This window comes from Pristiophorus japonicus, chromosome 7 (assembly GCF_044704955.1).
Source record: "Pristiophorus japonicus isolate sPriJap1 chromosome 7, sPriJap1.hap1, whole genome shotgun sequence".
NCBI lineage: Eukaryota > Metazoa > Chordata > Chondrichthyes > Pristiophoridae > Pristiophorus > Pristiophorus japonicus.
The window spans coordinates 180,394,313-180,413,984 of record NC_091983.1 but is presented as its reverse complement, the minus strand read 5'-3'; the positions used below and the strand labels follow the sequence as shown (position 1 = coordinate 180,413,984).

Below are 19,672 nucleotides of genomic sequence, written 5' to 3'. Positions count from 1 at the left end.
GAAGCTGAACTAGACGGCCCTCTGCTTCCTATTTGACCCTGACATGAGCCCCTGAATCCATCTCCTCTCAAGACTGTCTACTTCCACTTTCATAATATTGCCTGTCTCCACCCCTGCCTTAGCTCATCTGCTGCTGAAACCCACATCTATGCTTTTGTTACTTTCACACTCGTTACTTCCAGTGCACTCCTGGCTAGCCTTCCATCTTCCCCGTCCGTAAACTTCAGCTCATTCAAAGCTCTGCTTCCCTTATCTTGACTCGCACCAAATCCCCTTCGCCCATCACCCCCGTGCTTCTGACCTGCATTGGGCTCCTGGTCCGGCAACACCTCGACTTATTAAAAAAAAAATTAATTCTCATCCTCGTGTTCGAATCCACCGTGTTGCCCATCCCCATCTCTAACCTCCTACAGCCCTACAACTCTCCGAGAACTCTGCATTCCTCCAATTCTGGCCTTTTGTGCATTTCATATTCCCTTCGCTCCTGCATTGGTGATCGCGCATTCAACTGTTTAGGCCCTAAGCTCAGGAATTCCATCCCGGAACTTCTCCACCTCTCTCCCTTCTTTAAGATGGTCCTTTAATTGTACCTCTTTCCTGCCCGAATATCTCCTTATGTATCTCGCTATCAAATTTTGTCTGATAACACTTCTGTGAAGCATCTTGGGACATTTTGCTGTGTTAAATTCGCTATATAAATAAATGTAAGTTTGTTGTCTTGAGCGAAGTTCGAACCCGATACCTTCTGACTCACAAGTGGGAATGCTATCATTAATCTGTCTGGTACAGGGGTAATTATTGCAGCTTTTCGCTATTTTTATTTCATTTGGCTGCACTAGAATTATGTCATGGTGGTGAGGCACAGTTCCATGGAATTAAAGCATCCATATTTCCTTAATCCAAAATCCAATTAAAAGAAAAATGACAACATTCAAAAGCATTTGATTTTGGGTTTAGAAAACAATTTTAAGTATTTGTGAGAGTCAAATATTGGATTGCTATTTTAGTTACTGATTTGTTTTGTTTCTATACAAACTGACATCTTGTAATAAATATAGACCCGTAATTTGCGGCCCCGACAAATACGTACGAAATGCATACACGCCCGTAAGGGCTGCATGCAAAGCTCATATGCGAAAACTTGGAACTTTTGATCTAAACCACCTGCATCCGTGAGATACGTGGACCTCTACCCGCGGTACCTGGAGAGGCCCAGGACCATGAATCTCCGGAACGCCAGTTACACGGACGTTTTATTTGCGGAACAGAGGCATTTCCCTGCGGAAGCCTCCGACTGCAAATTCAAGGTCATAATTTGAAGTTTGGCCTGAAATATATGGTCTGTCAGTGTTTTGGTTTTCTGCCTAACTAATCAGCCAGTACACATTTTCAGAAATGCTTAATTATTAGTTATTGTTTCTTTGGTCCTTTTTAGTTTGAGAGACTTTAGGCATGTACGTGGATTATAATTTTCATTGGCTTAATCATGGAAACTAGCATTTTGCTGTGAAATTGAATAAAGTATATTGGGAGAAGTAAGCAAGCAAAGAAGGCAAGAGTCAAAAGAGAGGAGGGCAAATCATGGCATGTGGGGATGGAAGAGGTTGTAGAGGTACGGCTGTGAAGGGATTTGTAAACGAGGACTAAGATTTTGAACTAAGAATTTAGCACATTAGAAGACCATTGCCATGGAATATGGGGGAGGACTGGGGTGGCGACAGAGCAGTGCTAGTATGGGACAAGATCTGGGAAATCTGAGAGTGTTGTTGATCTTCTGTGGATGAAGATAGTTGTGCATGCAGGGTACTGTTGTGGTAGGCTCTGCAGCCGTGTCCGTCTGTTTTGGGTTGCTCCAAGGTGAGCTGGTCAAGCCTTGACTGCAACCCTTCCTCCTCTTCTGCCTCTTTCCTCCTGCCCCCCAACAGTTGCCAGCACCCAGCACAGAGCCACACTTGAACGAGGTGAACACTATGAATGAAAAGTGCTTGCATTTTTTAAAACATTTTTATTTTAATGTTTTATTCGTTGCCAATCTTTCCAATTCTTTGTCAGATCATAAACGCCAAAGGTCACCTTGGGCCCATTCAAGGATCACTCTGCGCCAATGTTTTTGCTCTTAGCTAAAAGGCCTAGAGCCCAAGCACCGTTCCTGGAAGTACTGCAATACCAGGTTCATGCCATGGAGGTGGATGGGTGAAGCCCCCCACCCACCACCTATTTCCAAAAAGCATAGGAGAACCACCTTCCTGATCCAGGGAGAACCACTTTCTGGTCATGGTTACTCCCCTGTCAGGTCAGTTACGCATGATCTTAGCCAAAAGGCCGAGAACTGCCAGAGACAACAGCTGACCTGTTGATGAGGAATAAAATAATATAACAATCAGGCAGGTGATGCTGTTGGCTCTCAGTGAGACAGGACTGACTTGTGCCTCCTGCTTCCAGCACAACTGCTCTTCCCCTATCCCCAACACACATTTGTGATTTGCTGCATTCTGGATCCATGAGACAGTCTCGATTGGAAAGGGAAAGTAGGACTTTGGGGACCAAAAAGTGCACACCAGACCACTGAGAGCCAGGAGCACTGTCTTTTGTTATTTTTCATTCACTGGTAGACCAGATGTTTCAGCTAGCATATTTTTCTTTAATCAGGAGCTTACTGGTGGGCCATTTGAAACTGTGAAGTGGCCTGGAGGCTGGACATCCCTGGTATAAATAATGAAAATGATACATGAGAAAGAATTGTAGTAATGCAAAAGTCAATACTTAATGCAGTTTTGAGTTGAATACACTTTTAACCGGGGATGTTTTGTTTGTACTTTCTAGTTTGTACTTTGGAGGACTGAATGCTTCAGAAGTGATGCTATCAGCACAGATATAAGCTGGACTGACATCTGTGTGTTCATACAAGATTATGCGCACAATGTTGCATAAAAACTGCTGTCACTCTGCATTAATAATGTTAGTATTGAGCTACAAAGGTTGATGAGCTTCAAAGGCTGAAACATTTGCTTTTGGATGAGTTTTCCCATTTCTAGTTTAGAAATTATGTTAACAAAACACCAGGGAGTCCTGTTGTTCAGACTGAACTAATAGCCTAATTAATGCTATAAAGGAACCATTTTATAGAATGCTCTCCTCGGCTGTTGCCTTTTTCATTGTCACTGTTTTCACCTCTTAAGTGGTTATCATTAACTGAATTTTTGACAATTAGTGTAAGCAGTAAACTTAACTTCTGAAATGTTTTAAATAAACCTATCTTAGATTAAAGACCACAAAAAATTAAGAAAAAGATGTTCTATGCTATATTGTATATGCCATTTGACATTTTAGTATCACCTTTAACTTGAGAAATTTTTATTCCTGTATATTTGGAGAAAAAGAAATGAATTGCTTTTCAGGCAAATTGCCATCATTCAATTCTTGTCTCTCTGCACACTATCTTTTCCTCCCAGTAGCTCTTGCTGCTACTTTTCCCCACTTTTAAAATCCTTCTTAAAACCTATCTTCTTGACGGTAGTTTCAGCTGACTGCTGATTTTGCTGCTGGCCAGACTTTAAGATTTCTCAACGTCCAAGTGATTACTTACAATAGTATTTGTTCTTTGGTTTATATATGTTTTGTCCTGTTAGTGGAGCTTATTAATGACCGATTTGGATTTGCAGATTTCTTTGCAATTTACTGAGTTAATGTAAGAGCAGTGAAACCTTTTGTTCTCCGAACATTTTTATTCTGATGTCTATTTGTAATCAAACTGTTGGTTAGTTTGCAAATTCCTTAAAAACCAATGGATAGAGCTTTGGCAATAACTTAGCTTATCTCTACATCAGATTGTTATTAGTTCTGAAAGTTTATTTGAATCAAAGAATTTAGTAGGTTTCATTTTAAATGGAACTCTGACCACTTGTGATTCTTGTGTTTCACTTTCTATCAATCTGTAAGTGTGTAAGCAAACACAATTGGTGTGGAATTCTCAATTTACAAAAAAAAAATGTTCTTTTCAGTTACTCATCCCAGTGCAAAAGATGTATATGTAGCCAATTTTTAACCTCGTGTAACAGGCTTACCTTGGTCTTACTGCAACCTCTATTATTGGGCGTAACATTCAACTTTAGCAAGGGTACAAACCTGGCGGTATCAGACCATCTATCTGTTGTGCATCCTGCTTGATTTTCCTTTCCATGGATATCAAAGGAAAGGAAAATTGGATGAGGTGTATAACGGATGGCCGATCCAATCCCATCCGTTTTACATCTCTGTCAAAGTTCTAAGTTAACCCCATTGTTAGTAGAGCAGCTCAAATTTTGATGAGAGCAATTTATTTTTAGTCCCTACTAGTTTGCACTATTGAAATTCAGTAGCGTACTTTAGGAGAAATATTTTTCATTACAGAGAATACAAGTGTTGGCTTCCTATTATGAGATTTGTTTTTTTAAACCAGGACTTACTGTTAAATTTTAGTCCTGCTTATTTGCAGAGCACTTGTGACATGTTTGACAATCGTAATGTAAGTTGGGAATTCATCTAAAGCCTCATCCACGCCTTTGTTACCTCCTAGATTTGCCTTTTCCAATGCACTCCTGGCTGGCCTCCCACATTCTACCCTATGTAAACTTGAGGTCATCCAAAACTCAGCTGCCCGTGTCCTAACTTACACCAAGTCCCATTCACCCATCACCCCTGTGCTCACTGACCTATGTTGGCTCCCGGTTAAGCAATACCTTGATTTCAAAATTCTCATCCTTGTTTTCAAATCCCTCCATGGCCTCACCCCTCCCTATCGCTGTAATCTCTTCTAGGCCCACAATCCCACCGAGATATCTGCGCTCTTCTAATTCTGCCCTCTTGAGCATCCCTGATTATAATCGCTCAACCACTGGTGGCTGTGCCTTCTGTTGCCTAGGCCCTAAGCTCTGGAATTTCCTGCCTAAACCTCTCTGCCTCTCTACCTCTCTACCCTCCTTTAAGACTCTCCTTACAACCTACCTCTTTGATCAAGCTTTTGGTCACTTACCCTAATTATGTGACTGTCAAATTTTTTATCTCATCATTATCACAGGCGGTCCCTCGAACGAGGATGACTTGCTTTCATGAGTTCACAGGTGTTTCAATGAAGGGCCCGATGTTCCAGTCCTGAACTCCAATGGAAGGGGTGGAAGATGCCTGTGCGTGAATTTTTTTAACGTGTGGTGATCGTTGCACACCAGCCACCACACGGGCTTGACAGAGCTAGGTCTTGGTCCAGTGACAAGGATTAACCAAGACGACTGGAGATCTGCTGTGCTGCACGGACCTAGCGCGTACACATATCACAGTGTGGGCTGGCCCGTGCTGCCCCTGGGCCCCGTACCCTCATCTGTCGCACCTCCGCCACAAACACTCGCTGCTCATCCGCCCCGACCTTCCCACTCCTCTGTACCTGGGCTCTGCCGATGTTCCGGCCCATGCTCCAAAACGGCGACCAGGGTTTTGATGATGTCACCCAGCTGCCCATCTCAAAATTCTTAGAGCAGTTCGCGCTGGAGGTTGAAGTGGTACGCCGCTCCAGCTCTTTTATAGTCCGACCTGTGGAGCTGTTCTTTCGCAGGTCGGGGGCCACGATGTCCCAGGCTCGCCGCACCAATCTGAGTATTATTTTTGTCTCATAATACTCCTGTGAAACACCTTGGGACATTTTACTATGATAAAGGTATTATATAAATACAAGTTGTTGATGATGTTGAATTAATAATAAAATACAATTGGAATGAAGAACTCCTAGCAGGTGCATGACAGGAATTAAAATGGGTTTATTGTGATTCAGTGGGAATCATGGAGGTAGTACAAGTGAGGAGAAAGAGCTAAAGATATGAATGGAGCTCCAGGAACGGAGGAAACAGGAGCAAGAAATATAAAAACCGATTGTAAGAGTATGTAAATTGAAGAGAGTAGCAAAAGGCTGAGACAAGTGAAATTATAATGGGGTATAAGGAAATGGCAGAGACTTTAAGCAAATATTTTGTAATTGTCTTCACAATAGAAGACCTAAAAAGCACACCATAAATAGTGGGGAACCAAGGGGCTAATACGAGTGAGGAACTTAAAGTAATTAATATCAGTAGAGAAAAAATACTTGAGAAACTAATGAGACTAAAAGCCGACAAATCCCCTGGCCCTGATGGCCTACATCCTAGAGTTTTAAGAGGTGGATGCATTGGTTGTGATCTTCCAAAATTCCCTAGATTCTAGAATGGTCCCAGCAGATTGGAAGGTAGCAAATGTAACCCCGCTATTCAAGAAAGAAGGGAGAGAGAAAACAGGGAACTACAGGCCAGTTAGCCTGACATCAGTCATCGGGAAAATGCTGGAATCCATTATTAAGGCAGTGGTAACATGGCACTTAGATAATCATAGCATGATTAGGCAGAGTCAACATGGTTTTATGAAAGGGAAATCGTGTTTGACAAATTTATTAGAGTTTTTTTGGGATTTAACTAGCAGGGTAGATAAAGGAGAACCAATGGCTATGGTATATTTCAATTTCCAAAAGGCATTTGATAAGATACCACATAAAAGATTGCTATGCAAGATGAGAGCTCATGGGGTCGGGGTTAATATATTGGCATTGATAGAGGATTGGTTAATGGACAGAAAATAGAGTGTACCTGTAAATAAACGGGCCATTTTACGGTTGGCAGGCTATAACTAGTGGGATATCGCAAGGATCAATGCTTGGGCTTCGGCTATTTACAATCGATATTAATGACTTAAATGAATGGACTGGATGCAATGTGTCCAAGTTTGCTGATTATACAAAGCTAGGTGGAAAAGTAAGCTGTGAGGAGGACGCAAGGAGCCTGCAAAGGGATATAGACAGGTTAATTTAGTGGGCAATAAGGTGGCAGATGGAGTATAATATGAGGTTATTCACTTTGGTAAGAAGAATAGAAAAACAGAATATTTTATAAATGGTGAAAAACTATTAACTGTTGGCGTTCAGAGAGATTTAGGTGTCCTCGTACAGGAAACACACAAAGTTAGCATGATGGTACAGCAAGCAATTAGGAAGGCAAATGTTGGCCTTTATTGCAAGGGGGTTGGAGTACAAGAGTAAGGAAGTCTTTCTACAATTGTAGAGGGCTTTGGTGAGACTACACCTGGAGTACTGTGCACAGTCTAGGTCTCCTTTTCTGAGAAATGACATACATGCCTTCAAAGACGGTACAACTTGGTTTACTAGATTGGTCCCTGGGATATGAGAGTTGTCCTGTGAGGAAAAATTGAGTAGATTGAGCCTGTACTCTCGAGTTTAGAAGACTGTGAAGTGATCGCATTGAAACATAAGGTTCTGAGGGGGATTGACAGGGTAGATGCTGAGAGGTTGTTTCGCCTGGCTGGAGAGTCTAGAACTCGGGGGCATAATCTGAGGATAAAGGGTCGTCTATTAAGACTGAGATTATGAGGAATTTATTCACTCAGAGGCTTGTGAATCTTTGGAATTGTCTACCCCAAAGAGATGTGGATTCTGAATTGTTGAGTATATTCAAAGCTGAGATGGATAGATTTTTGGACTCTAGGGAAATCAAGAGATCTGGTGATCGGGTGGGAAAGTGGAGTTGAGGTTGAAGATCAGCTATGATATTGAATGGCGGAGCAGGCTCGAATGGTCATATGGCCGACTCCTCCTAATTCTTATGTTCTTAAGGCTAAAAATATGATTCTAATGGTTCTTAATCCTGTTCAGTTAATATGAGACAGACCATTTCAATGAATCTGTTTAGGAGAAACATTTGTTGAATCATTTGTAGGTTGTTGCCTTCTAGTGATTGCTTTGCTCTAATTTTTTGGGGGTTGATGAGAATTGTCACTTTGTTCCTTGACATTTATGACTATACAGGTTCGACCTCCAAAATCCAGAGTTCCGGACTCCGGACCGGTTGGTGGCAGGGTCGTCTGGAATCCGTAAAATGTTCCGGAATCCGAACACCCTGTCAAACCGTTTCCGCTGCCAGCCGGGCCTAGTGAAAAGTCAAAAAATAAAATCCAACTACAACATTGCAAGAATAAAAACGCCAATCCTACCTGTTCCAGGCCAGGTCTTCACAGTCACCGCACCGCTGTTCCTGGGTCCGCAGCAACTTTGCGAAGCACACAGACCCTTCGACGAGAATCGACTCTGCACAGCACACAGACCCTTCGGCCAGAATCAACCAAGCTCCCGCGCGCAAGTCCCCTCCCGCCCGTGCGCAAGTCCCCAGCCAGAACCAACTGCACAGCACACTGCAGCTCCCCAAAGCAGCAAACGCGCGATCAGATCGCCACGCCCCATGACTCCGAGCGGAGCTGGCCCGACCTCACCACGATTTTAAGTTTGCACATCTGTACATGTACCTGTAATAAAAAAATACTACCGGCACCTGCACATGCACTTTTAAATTCAGCATTTAAAAAAAAAAAATTAGTGGCATTAAACATTATAGGGCTACCCCAGCTGACCCACCTACACCCCATGATCAGACCCCACCCAACCTGACTCCATTGCTGTGGTGTTTTGCCCAATTTATAGGTCTGCACAGGTAAAGATTGTGAATTTGTGTTGTCATTGCAAACATGTCAAAATGGCCAAGAGATACAGGTACCTGTACCCCAATGGGTTCAGATAAAGGAAAGAGGAAGCATAGTTCACTTGCAATTGCCAAGAAAGTTGAGTTACTTCAGGGATTAGATAGAGGTGCTTCAGTGAGAAGATTGAGTGAGTAGTATGATGTTGGACTCTACCATCTATGATATTAGAAAACAAAGAACAGCTCGAAGTTTTATGCAGAAAGTGATGTTCATAAGGAAATGAGTAAGAGAAAAAGTATGCATAAGCTGAAATGTGATGATTTCGATCGAGCAGTGATGGAATGGTGGCGACAGAGGCGAAGTGAAAAGGATCCTTTGTCTGGCCCAATCAAACTAAAATATTCCATGCACAACTGGGGATTGAAACTCCATGCGAGTACTCTTCTGATTGGCTAGCCAAATTTAAAAGGCGTCATGGCATCAGGCAATTGAAAGTATGTGGTGAGAGAGCCTCAGCACATCATGAGGCAGCTGAAAATTATATTGATACGTTCATCAAACTAATTGCTGATAAAAACATTTCACCTGAGCAAATGTACAATGTTGATGAGACAGCACTGTTTTGGCGCTCCATACAGCGAAAGACATTAGCAGCAGCAGAAGAAACACAGCCAGCAGGTGTGAAAGATGCCAAGGATAGGTTGACTGTGCTTGCTGCTGCAAATGTAGCTGGGACACGTACGTTTATGGTCATTGGGAGAAGTCAGCGTGCAAGATGTTTCAAGGGTTTGAGAGTATTGCCAGTGCATTATTATGCCAATAAGAATGCATGTGTAACCAGGGTAATCTTTCTGAACTGGTTTGAGAAGAATTTTGTCCCTCAGGCACATGCTCATTCCACGGAAGCTGGCCTTGAGGAAAACTGCTAAATATACTTGCTGCTAGACAATTGCTCACCACATCCCGATGCTGAGCTTTTGGTAAAGGATAATGTCCATGGAAACTACTTACCTCCAAATGTTGCATCACTGATACAGTCAATGGACCAAGGAATTTTGAGATCGATGAAGTGTCTCTACAAAAACGTATTTATGAAGTGTTTGCTTAATGCTGTGAATACAGGCATAGGAATAAAAGCATTCTCAAAAGCTTTCTCTATTAAGGACGCCATATGGGCAGCTGCGGATGCATGGAACTTGGTAACTGCAGAGACCTTGGTCAATGCTTGGCATAACAACTGTGTTTGCTGACTATGATGCTGATGATGCTCCTCAGGACTTTCAAGGCTTTCATGTGTCCAAGGAGAAAGCAATGATTGCTCAATTTTTAGATTATGCAAGAGGGCTGACTTGTGAAGTTGCGCAGGAATTGAATGAGGACAAGGATGCTCCCATTGTGCATGCAGTGACAGATGAAGAAATCATGTGGAAGGTTTTGCATCCAGAAGAAAAGGATGAAAGCAGTGAGGATGATGATGCCTGTGATCAAGTCGAAAAAGTGTCAATTGACAAAGCAATCAATTTTTGTCAAGAATTAACTTGTGCCTAAGAGCAACGAAGCTTCATAAGTGAAGAAGAAATACTGCAGGTCTACAGAATTCGGGAAATATTAGTGAAAGAAAAGCCCAAATTATTTAAACAATCAACAAAATTAAATATCTTTCAAAAGAGGTCGCAACAGAAGGCCCAAGACCTACAGCATGCAACTACACCAGTAGTTTCCACATTTGATAATCCTATTGCTGGCCTATCATCAGCCCCAGACATCATAGCTCATAGCTGAGCCCTCTACCTCAAGCACAACATCTAGCCAATTGTAACTGTTATGTATTTGTCCAGGTACATTAAATGTATAAGTACAATGGTGCGCCACAGAGGGCGCTGTGGTGGGAGACCTGAAAGTACCTGCAAGACAGAGTATAAAAGGCTGCCCACCACACCTGAGAGGCACTCTGGAGTCAGACAATAAAGGACTAAGGTCACAGCAGTTACTACAACACCAGACCGCTTGGAGTCAGTGATTTGAGTGCTACATACATCACATTGGCGACAAGGACACGGACAAACTTCACGCATCACGCAACTATGGCTACTCTGGGCTCGTTAAAGGATTTTACGGTGGGAAATGATTGGGAGGCCTTTACGGAAAGGCTCGAGTACTACTTCACAGCAAACGACCTGACGGGGCACACGGACGCACTGAGAGAGAAGCGTAAGGCGATATTACTTTCCAGATGTGGTTTACTGTCTCGTCGGGGATTTGCTGGCACCCAGGAGCGCCAGGGACAAGTCATATGAGGAGCTGGTCATACTCATTTGTGACCAACTTAAACCGAAGGAGAGCATCCTCACGGCCCAGTACAAATTCTACCACCACTGCAGACCTGAGGGCCAGGATGTCATCAAATATGCTACGTACCTCAGGAGACTCGTGGCGCCGTGTGATATTGGCACACACCTTGAAGACGTGTTGCGAGACGTTTTTGTTATGGGGATTGGCCATGAGGGTCTCCTTCACGAGCTGTTATCTACGGAACCTACAGTCACCCTGAAGCAAACCACCAGCCGGGCGTTTATGGCATCGACTTGAAGCACCAAGCAAATGATCCACACAGTCCCGAACCCGGCAGGTACTATCCACAGGATAGCGCCCACCATGGACAAAACTGCAGAACATGGCTCTGCCCAGGGCAGAGAGCACGGACCTCGGGGTCCTGGAACTTGGAGTCCGCCGAGTGGGGCTAATTAAGTAGCATCATGCTAGCGCTGCGGAGGAAGCCATGGGGCTCACAGGTGCAGATTTGCGGAGTATACGTGCAATACCTGCCGCATGAAAGGCCACCTGCAGGGTATGTGTAAAAAAAACACCTGACTCACCGTGTGGCTGAGGAGATGGCAGAGGGTCCAGAGGGTCCATTTTCCAGCGAGGAGCAGGCAGAAGAAGACGAGGCGTTGTTTGGACTGTATACGTGTACCAACGGTTCGGCCCCGGTGATTATGGAGGTCAAGATTAACGGAGTACCTGTGAGTATGGAAGTAGATACTGGCTTGTGTCCGTCGTTGATGAGTCAGGAAACTTTTGAAAAACTGTGGGTTAACCCAGCTGCACATCAGCAGTTCATCAGTCTCAATTCCACAGGCTACAGCAACCCTGCAGTCCCAACCCTGGAAGAGCAGCTTTTCAACCCGGCTGCAGGAGCGACGGCGGGTGCTGGAACAGGAGGAGAGGCCACAGGAGAGGCAGCATCAGCGGCAGGAATGGAGGCTGCAGGTACGACTCGGGAGAACGCGATTTCTCGGACAGATGCAGGAGCCAGAACAGGATCCGGCCAGATTCAAGATCATGTTTTGGCTGTTTTCTTCCCTTCTTCGTTATTTCTTCTTTTCCAGAGAGCAAAACGACAGGCCAGCGAACTCAAGATGGCGGCAGCAGAGCCCTGCAAAGAACAAAGGCAAACAGTACAACTAAAATGGCGGCGCCCAAGCCTCGTGGGAACCACAAGGTGGAGTCTTAAAAAGGGAAATGCACCCGGGAGTCTTAAAAGGGCCTGACACTGTTGGCGGTCCCCACAAAGAGACTTTTGTAAGGCAAGAGCGAGTCTAAATGAGCAATGTGAATGTAGGATGACGGATTTATGATAAGAATTAATATTTTAATGCTGAATGGTTACTGTGTTTAAAATTATGGATATGAATTACGAAAAGAGTTAATACCACGAGGTTGAAGTAAAAGGGATATGGACCCGTGACTAACATGACCAATGGGCTAATGCGATTTTTGATTTAGGTGATTCATGCAATGGTTCAGCGGTGCTAAGGCGACTACTTCATGAGAACAGAGGCACCGCACCAGTTGCGATACCCTGTCTCAGCGCAGCCCATTACCTCTGGAAAAAAGGGGCTGTATACTGCCACCGTACCTCACCCAGAGGAGCTGGGATTAAATAACTTCAGTGTACCTGCAACCTTTTGACACAACATCTGTACCACATATTATATGTACCATACAAATGTACCGTCTATGTATACCTGCTTTCTGTTGGAGGTTATGCTCGTGTGCTTTATCCACCATGTAAGGACTGCAAATACCACATGTTTGCACCGTGTCCTCCACATGGGGGAGAAGAGGGAAGTGGATGGTCATGGACTCGCACTCACAAATCAACCAGGATGAACAAGGCCAAGGTCACCAGCAATGGCTTTTGGAACTGGGGGTGGGGGGAGTAAGATGTTATGTATTGTCCAGGTACATTAAATGTATAAGTACAATGGTGTGCCACAGAGGGCGCTGTGGTGGGAGACCTGAAAATACCTGCAAGACAGAGTATAAAAGGCTGCCCACCACACCTGAGAGGCACTCTCGAGTCAGACAATAAAGGACTAAGGTCACAGCAATTACTACAATACCAGTCCGTGTGGAGTCAGTGATTTGAGCGCTACATACATCACAGTAACTGTACCTGTTTATTTTCACTCTGTTCAACAAATAAAAGCCTTCATTTACTGTTTTATACTGTGTTTCATAACTTAACTGTTTTACAAATAAAAACCGTTATTATATTTCATGCTTTGAGTACTGTACATTCCTTTTCAAATTTGCAGATGGTAGCAAAAGATACAGGCCGGGAAGCTCACATTAAGTACAGTTACAGAGTACAGGTGTACTGTATTGCAAAAACAAGAGAGGGAGGCTTACCATGCGTTGCGAAGACTGCAAGGCCTGCGAGGAGAAGAACTGAAAGATGACGTCCAAAAACCGGAAATATCGCAACCTGGGCCCGGTCATTTCCGGACCCGGGACGAGCTTCTGATGTTCTGAAATCCAGAAATACCCGAACCTGGGCCTGCATGATTCCGGACTTCAGAACGTCAGAAACACATTCCAAAGTCTGGGAAAACCATCTCGGCCTCGGTCCCGAGGTTGCCAGATTCGGGAGATCAAACGTGTACAAGTTGGGTTAATTTAAGACTGGAATAAAAGCCACTTCATGCCAGTTGTTAGATTAAAATGAAAATGTAAATTTCTTTAATGGCGACAGAAATAGTTGACATTGCAACCTCTTTTTACATATGAATAAATAACCACCTGTTGGGCAACTAAAACCAAAGTGAAACTTAATTATTGTCTTTATGCATCAGCAGACTTCCAACTGCGCAGAGGTAAATTGGAGTCGGTTAATTTCAGACAAATACACACATTTAATGGAAGTATAATTCTAATCCCAACATAAATGCTAATTTCACTAACTGCTTCCTGTTGACATCTATTATAGATCCCTAATCTAAATATAAAATGTTCCCTGATTTATTTAATGCTCAGAATATAGTCAACTGCCAAGCTTTGTGTAGAGAGGGCAAAATGTAAACATATCCTGTAGAAACAAAAATTAGTTTTGTGTTTTTTGTTTGCTTTGTTATTGAGCGAGTAGATGGGATGTAATATTAATGCTTGATACTCAACTATTATTATCTGCATTTCATTGCAACCTTGATCCAAAAGTATAACACTTCTGGCATGGTAGCTTCTAGAGTTTTTAAGGTTCAACAGTGTTAACACATTGGGTTATAAATTGCCCCGTGGCCCATCTGGGGGCACTAACCTTCCCGGCCTGGGTCAATTAACACCCGGGCGGAAGTCCCACCCCTGGCGTGAAATTGCCCTTTTGTGACCCGGAAACAAGGCAGGGTGCTCCCGCAGTAGTAGCATGCGCTAAGGTCAGCGCTATGCGCCTACTCCATGTAGCGATGATGCGCCACAACACCTCTCCCCTTCATTTAAAGGGGAGGGCCGCTGCAGACTCTGCAGCCCCTTTGGTGGGCACCACTGGGCCACAAGGGGCATTTTCTACCGGTCCAGCGGCTCGGCACACACAAGGCAGTTCCAGGCTTCATGATGGCGGCCCGGTTGAAACGAGAACGTCGGCAGACAAGAAAACATTGTGGCCGGGGTGCATACTGTGTCCCGCGGGGCAATTCCCCCCCCCCCCCCCCACCCCAGGCCGCAAAGGGGTCGGCATGCACGCCGATGACATCATCGCGTGTGTGGCCCAACACGGTGCACAAAATGCACGGAGTTAACTGCCAATCGCCCCAAATTCTCGGGCAATTTCAATCAAGATGCTACCGCCACCCATCCCCGGGTGATAAGGGGTTTGCGCTCTGTTAACGCCAACTGGCGGTGCTAACAGGGCGCAAAAAAGGGGCAAATTTGGCCCCATGAAAAATAGGTTCTTGGCATTGAGTACTGAAACTGTGTGATCTTCCATAAGTAGTATTCTGCTATTACAGTAGTAAAATAGATTGGAATAGTTTGGGGGTAAGACCGTTGATGAGGTGAATGGCTTCAGTGCCCTGAAGCCACTGTAACAGATATTAAAATTCTTTCAAAGTGAGGAAAAATTTGCATAATAGCCAAGAAAATTATTTAATGGTTGGTACCATTTCAATCAATTTTTGGAACACCGGTTGTTATGCTGCAGTGGCCTAAAGAAGTGATTACATAAGAGATTTTCCACATTTTGTTTCGGAATGTGCTCTTGATACCATTTGGGACAGATCTCTTTCAAATGGCTGTGTAAGAGTACAAATGTTTGAGTGATCTGCAACAAATTATCACAAATAAAACACTTCAAACTTTACATTATCCAGCAATCTAATCTTTGAGAGATATCCTTCCTCCTTCAAGAATATGTTTGCACTGCAACCAGCAAGAAAAGTGCTCAAGGGATGAAATAGATTAATTGTATATGTAGTCTGCTTTTGTTTAAAATAGCTTAGAGAGCAACACAGTTAAAATTGTAGATATTCGATGAGCAAGATGCTTGCCTACGCTGCAGGATCTCTCTCTTCCAGAGACAGTAAAGCTGAGGTTATGATATATTACCACGCACTGTACAAAGCCCACAAGGCTTTTTTTGTGTGCTGGTTTTGAAAATGGATAGGCAAGATGCTTACCAAGACATTTTTTTTGTTATCTAGTTTTCTTTGAAATGTAGAAAATAAATTAAATACATTAGCACTGTATCAAACATTTTGCACAAATAGTTTGACTTGGTAAGCTGACTTTTCGATTAATTTTTCAGCTTGTGTATATATATTTTTGAAAAAAGCTGTCCATGATGTGGGCTACTTTCCTTTAGTCAACTTCCTTTAATTCAAAGTTGCTTAATTTGAATTCTATCAATACAACTTTTGAGCAAAAACACATCTTGTGCTGTTTTATTTAAATTGCTTCATTTGTACTAGATAATTAGCATTTTTTTGTACGTGCATTCATATCTATATCTATAATCTATCTCTCTGTCTGGGTGTAGCTATATGCCACTGCTAACATCCTGCCGTCATGAACTCCATAAAAAGAGTCTAGTTTGTAAATACAGGTTGAAACCTCCGGGACACCCTTATCCAGCACAAACCCTCATCCGGCACCATTCCCGGCCACTGGGTGACGCATGTGCAGAACTCCGACATGAACTAATTGAAGTCCTTTCTCGCTGCCGACTCCAGCAATCGTTGGCCTGACCCTGCAATTCATTGCCCCCCCCCCCCACCATCTCTCTGTCACACTCCCAGCCTCAATATCCCCTTGCTCAGTACCTGTCCCATCCAATTTTACGTGACCTCCCCTCGTCCGGCAAAATCCCTTATCCGGCACAGGCCAGGTCCCGAGGATTCCGGATAAGAGAGGTTCAACCTGTAGATGTATTTTGCAATGATCTTCAATTTAAATTGTTTGTAAATTCAAAACTGACTGGGGGAAGCCATTTTGCAGAGGCAGAAGGTTACAATTTACATCTTTCTAAGCTATACGGTTAAAGGTGATTGCAACAGATAGATTATTTTGAAATACAGATTTGTGGGTTTGAGAAATGGGGTTTTGACTTGTTAGAAGCATGTATTGTTTAGATTTTTAAGGAAATTGAAAACCATGAAATCTGACATGCAAGACAATCCTTTTTGGGCAAGCTTGTTTTTGTGCTTTGAATTAAATGTTGGCTTCAAATGACCTATACAGTTGTCATGTTGAAAGATTGAAATGGCCAAAAGTCAGTTTTGCATAACTAGCAGTTGAGTGAATTGTCAGACTGTGTTTCTATTAACCAAAAAATTATTGTACACCAGCCATATTAATTATGTAGTGTAATGAAGCATACTAAGGAGAAAAACAGTGTGATACCAGGATCTCCTGTAATGCATTTCTTCACTGTTAATTTAAGTTCAAGTTGGCATCCTTAATATTAATGATCCTGACCAGGATTGTATCTTATTTGACTCTTTACCTGCTGTGTAATGAGTTTGAAATTAATTCCTTCTCATTAGTTGGTTTTACATTGATGCCATTTTAATTCTATTCGAGGAAATTGGTTGTTTTTATATTGATGCCACTTGAATTCAGATTTTAGGAAACTGGCATTGATGTGTCTTGCCCTACCATCAAAAGTTTCCTCAACTTACCTCTTCATCCATACCTTCAAACTTCTCTCCTTGAGCATATTGTTGCCTCTCAAACAGTCTTTATCGCAACTCTCTATTTGAATCATGCTTGACAAATCTTCTGGAATTTGCTTTCTTAACCGCCTGCTGAACCTGCATGCCAACCTTCAATGACTGATGTACCATGACGCCCAGGTCTCATTGGACCTCCCCTTTTCCTAATCTGTCACCATTCAGATAATAGTCTGTCTCTCTGTTTTTACCACCAAAGTGGATAACCTCACATTTATCCAATTTATACTTCATCTGCCATGCATTTGCCCACTCACCTAACCTATCCAAGTCACTCTGCAGCCTCATAGCATCCTCCTCGCAGCTCACACTGCCACCCAATTTAGTGTCATCCACAAATTTGGAGATACTACATTTAATTCCCTCGTCTAGATCATTAATGTACAATGTAAACAGCTGGAGCCCCAGCACAGAACCTTGCGTTTCTGGAATTTTTTGAGGATGTTTCCAGTAGAGTGGACAAGGGAGAACCAGTTGATGTGGTGTATTTGGACTTTCAGAAGGCTTTCAACAAGGTCCCACACAAGAGATTAATGTGCAAAGTTAAAGCACATGGGATTGGGGGTAGTGTGCTGATGTGGATTGAGAACTGGTTGGCAGACAGGAAGCAAAGAGTCGGAGTAAATGGGTACTTTTCAGAATGACAGGCAGTGTCTAGTGGGGTACCGCAAGGTTCTGTGCTGGGGCCCCAGCTGTTTACATTGTACATTAATGATTTCGACGAGGGGATTAAATGTAGTATCTCCAAATTTGCGGATGACACTAAGTTGGGTGGCAGAGTGAGCTGCGAGGAGGATGCTATGAGGCTGCAGAGTGACTTGGGATAGGTTAGGTGAGTGGGAAAATGCATGGCAGATGAAGTATAATGTGGATAAATGTGAGGTTATCCACTTTGGTGGTAAAAACAGAGAGACAGACTATTATCTGAATGGTGACAGATTCGGAAAAGGGAAGGTGCAATGAGACCTGGGTGTCATTGTACATCAGATATTGAGGTTGGCAGGCAGGTACAGCAAGCGGTTAAGAAAGCAAATGGCATGTTGGCCTTCATAGCGAGGGGATTTGAGTACAGGGGCAGGGAGGTGTTACTACAGTTGTACCGGGCCTTGGTGAGGCCACACCTGGAGTATTGTGTAAGTTTTGGTCTCCGAACTTGAGGAAGGACATTCTTGCTATTGAGAGAGTGCAGCGAAGGTTCACCAGACTGATTCCCGGGATGGCGGGACTGACATTTCAAGAAAGACTGGATCAACTGGGCTTGTATTCACTGGAGTTCAGATGAATGAGAGGGGACCTCATAGAAACGTTTAAAATTCTGACGGGGTTAGACAGGTTAGATGCAGGAAGAATGTTCTCAATGTTGGGGAAGTCCAGAACCAGGGGTCACAGTCTTAAGGATAAGGGGTAAGCCATTTAGGACTGAGATGAGGAGAAACTTCTTCACTCAGAGAATGGTGAACCTGTGGAATTCTCTACCACAGAAAGTTGTTGAGGTCAATTCACTAAATATATTCAAAAAGGAGTTAGATGTAGTCCTTACTATTAGGGGGATCAAAGGGTATGGCGAGAAAGCAGGAATGGGGTACTGAAGTTGCATGTTCAGCCATGAACTCATTGAATGGCGGTGCAGGCTCGAAGAGCCGAATGGCCGACTCCTGCACCTATTTTCTATGTTTCTATGAATCCGATCTAGTCAGATTTCCACCTGCGCCACAGCATAGACATAGCCCCAGAATCATAAGTCGCATCCTCTGTCACCGTGGCAGTCGTGCATTATCCCTCTTTGTCCTCCTTGACCTGTGTTGTAACACACCATTAATTTTATAGCCAAGATTTGGCCATTGTTTCTTTCTTGATGTTCGCAGCTCTTTAGCATCTTTTTATCGAATGAAACATCCATATAGATATTTTGATAGTTGTGTTATTGGTCCCCTCAATATTTTGTTTAAAAAAAAAAGTAATTCCAATTTAATAATTACTCGATTATATACATCAGTATTTCCATTAAGGGAACTGTTAGGTCAGGTCCTTATGAGAGTTACAGGTACAGCGTACCAAATCCGGAAACCCTGGGACCGAGGCCATTCTGGTTTTTGGGTTTTTCCGGATTTCGGAGAAGACATCCGACATCCCGAATCCGGAAACCCCTGGGCTGAGTTTCGGGTATTTCCAGATTTCGGAGACAAATCGACGTCCTGAATCTAAAAACCCTTGGGCCGGATTTCGGGTATTTTAGAGCAGAAAATCCGACGGCCCAAATCCGGCAACCTCGAGGCCGGGCCAGTTTGTGTAGTTTCACCGGATTTATCTTTGAAAAGGTATATACAGGTACAGCGTCAAAAATCCGTACTGTTCCGGAATCCGGATAAAGTTCCGGAATTCGGACCCGCCGCCCGCCCCCCTCCCCCACCCCATCCATCACTGACCTCTCCCCCGCCTTGGGCTGCCACCGACCTTTCCCCCGCCCCGGGCCACTGCTGACTCCCCAGACCCGGCCGCCTGTCGGACTCCCCCCGCTCTTTACCTCGGCCCGCCGCTTACACCAGGCCCTGCCAGACTCCCATGGCCTCACCGCCCGCTGGACTCCCTGCTCCTTACCTCGGCCCACCGCTCCTTCGCTCGCCCTC

At 43.7% G+C, this 19,672-nt stretch overlaps 1 protein-coding gene and 1 non-coding gene across 5 annotated transcripts in view; one reads left to right on the top strand and one right to left on the bottom strand.

The window, feature by feature from the left end:
- ascc3 (activating signal cointegrator 1 complex subunit 3) overlaps positions 1-19,672 on the top strand; it is a 777,147-nt gene that overhangs the window by 99,457 nt on the left and 658,018 nt on the right. The gene's annotated exons all lie outside the window — the stretch shown is intronic.
- Positions 2,134-2,331, bottom strand: LOC139267603 (U2 spliceosomal RNA). The gene has a single exon (XR_011593926.1). It is a non-coding gene; the product is annotated as a U2 spliceosomal RNA (small nuclear RNA).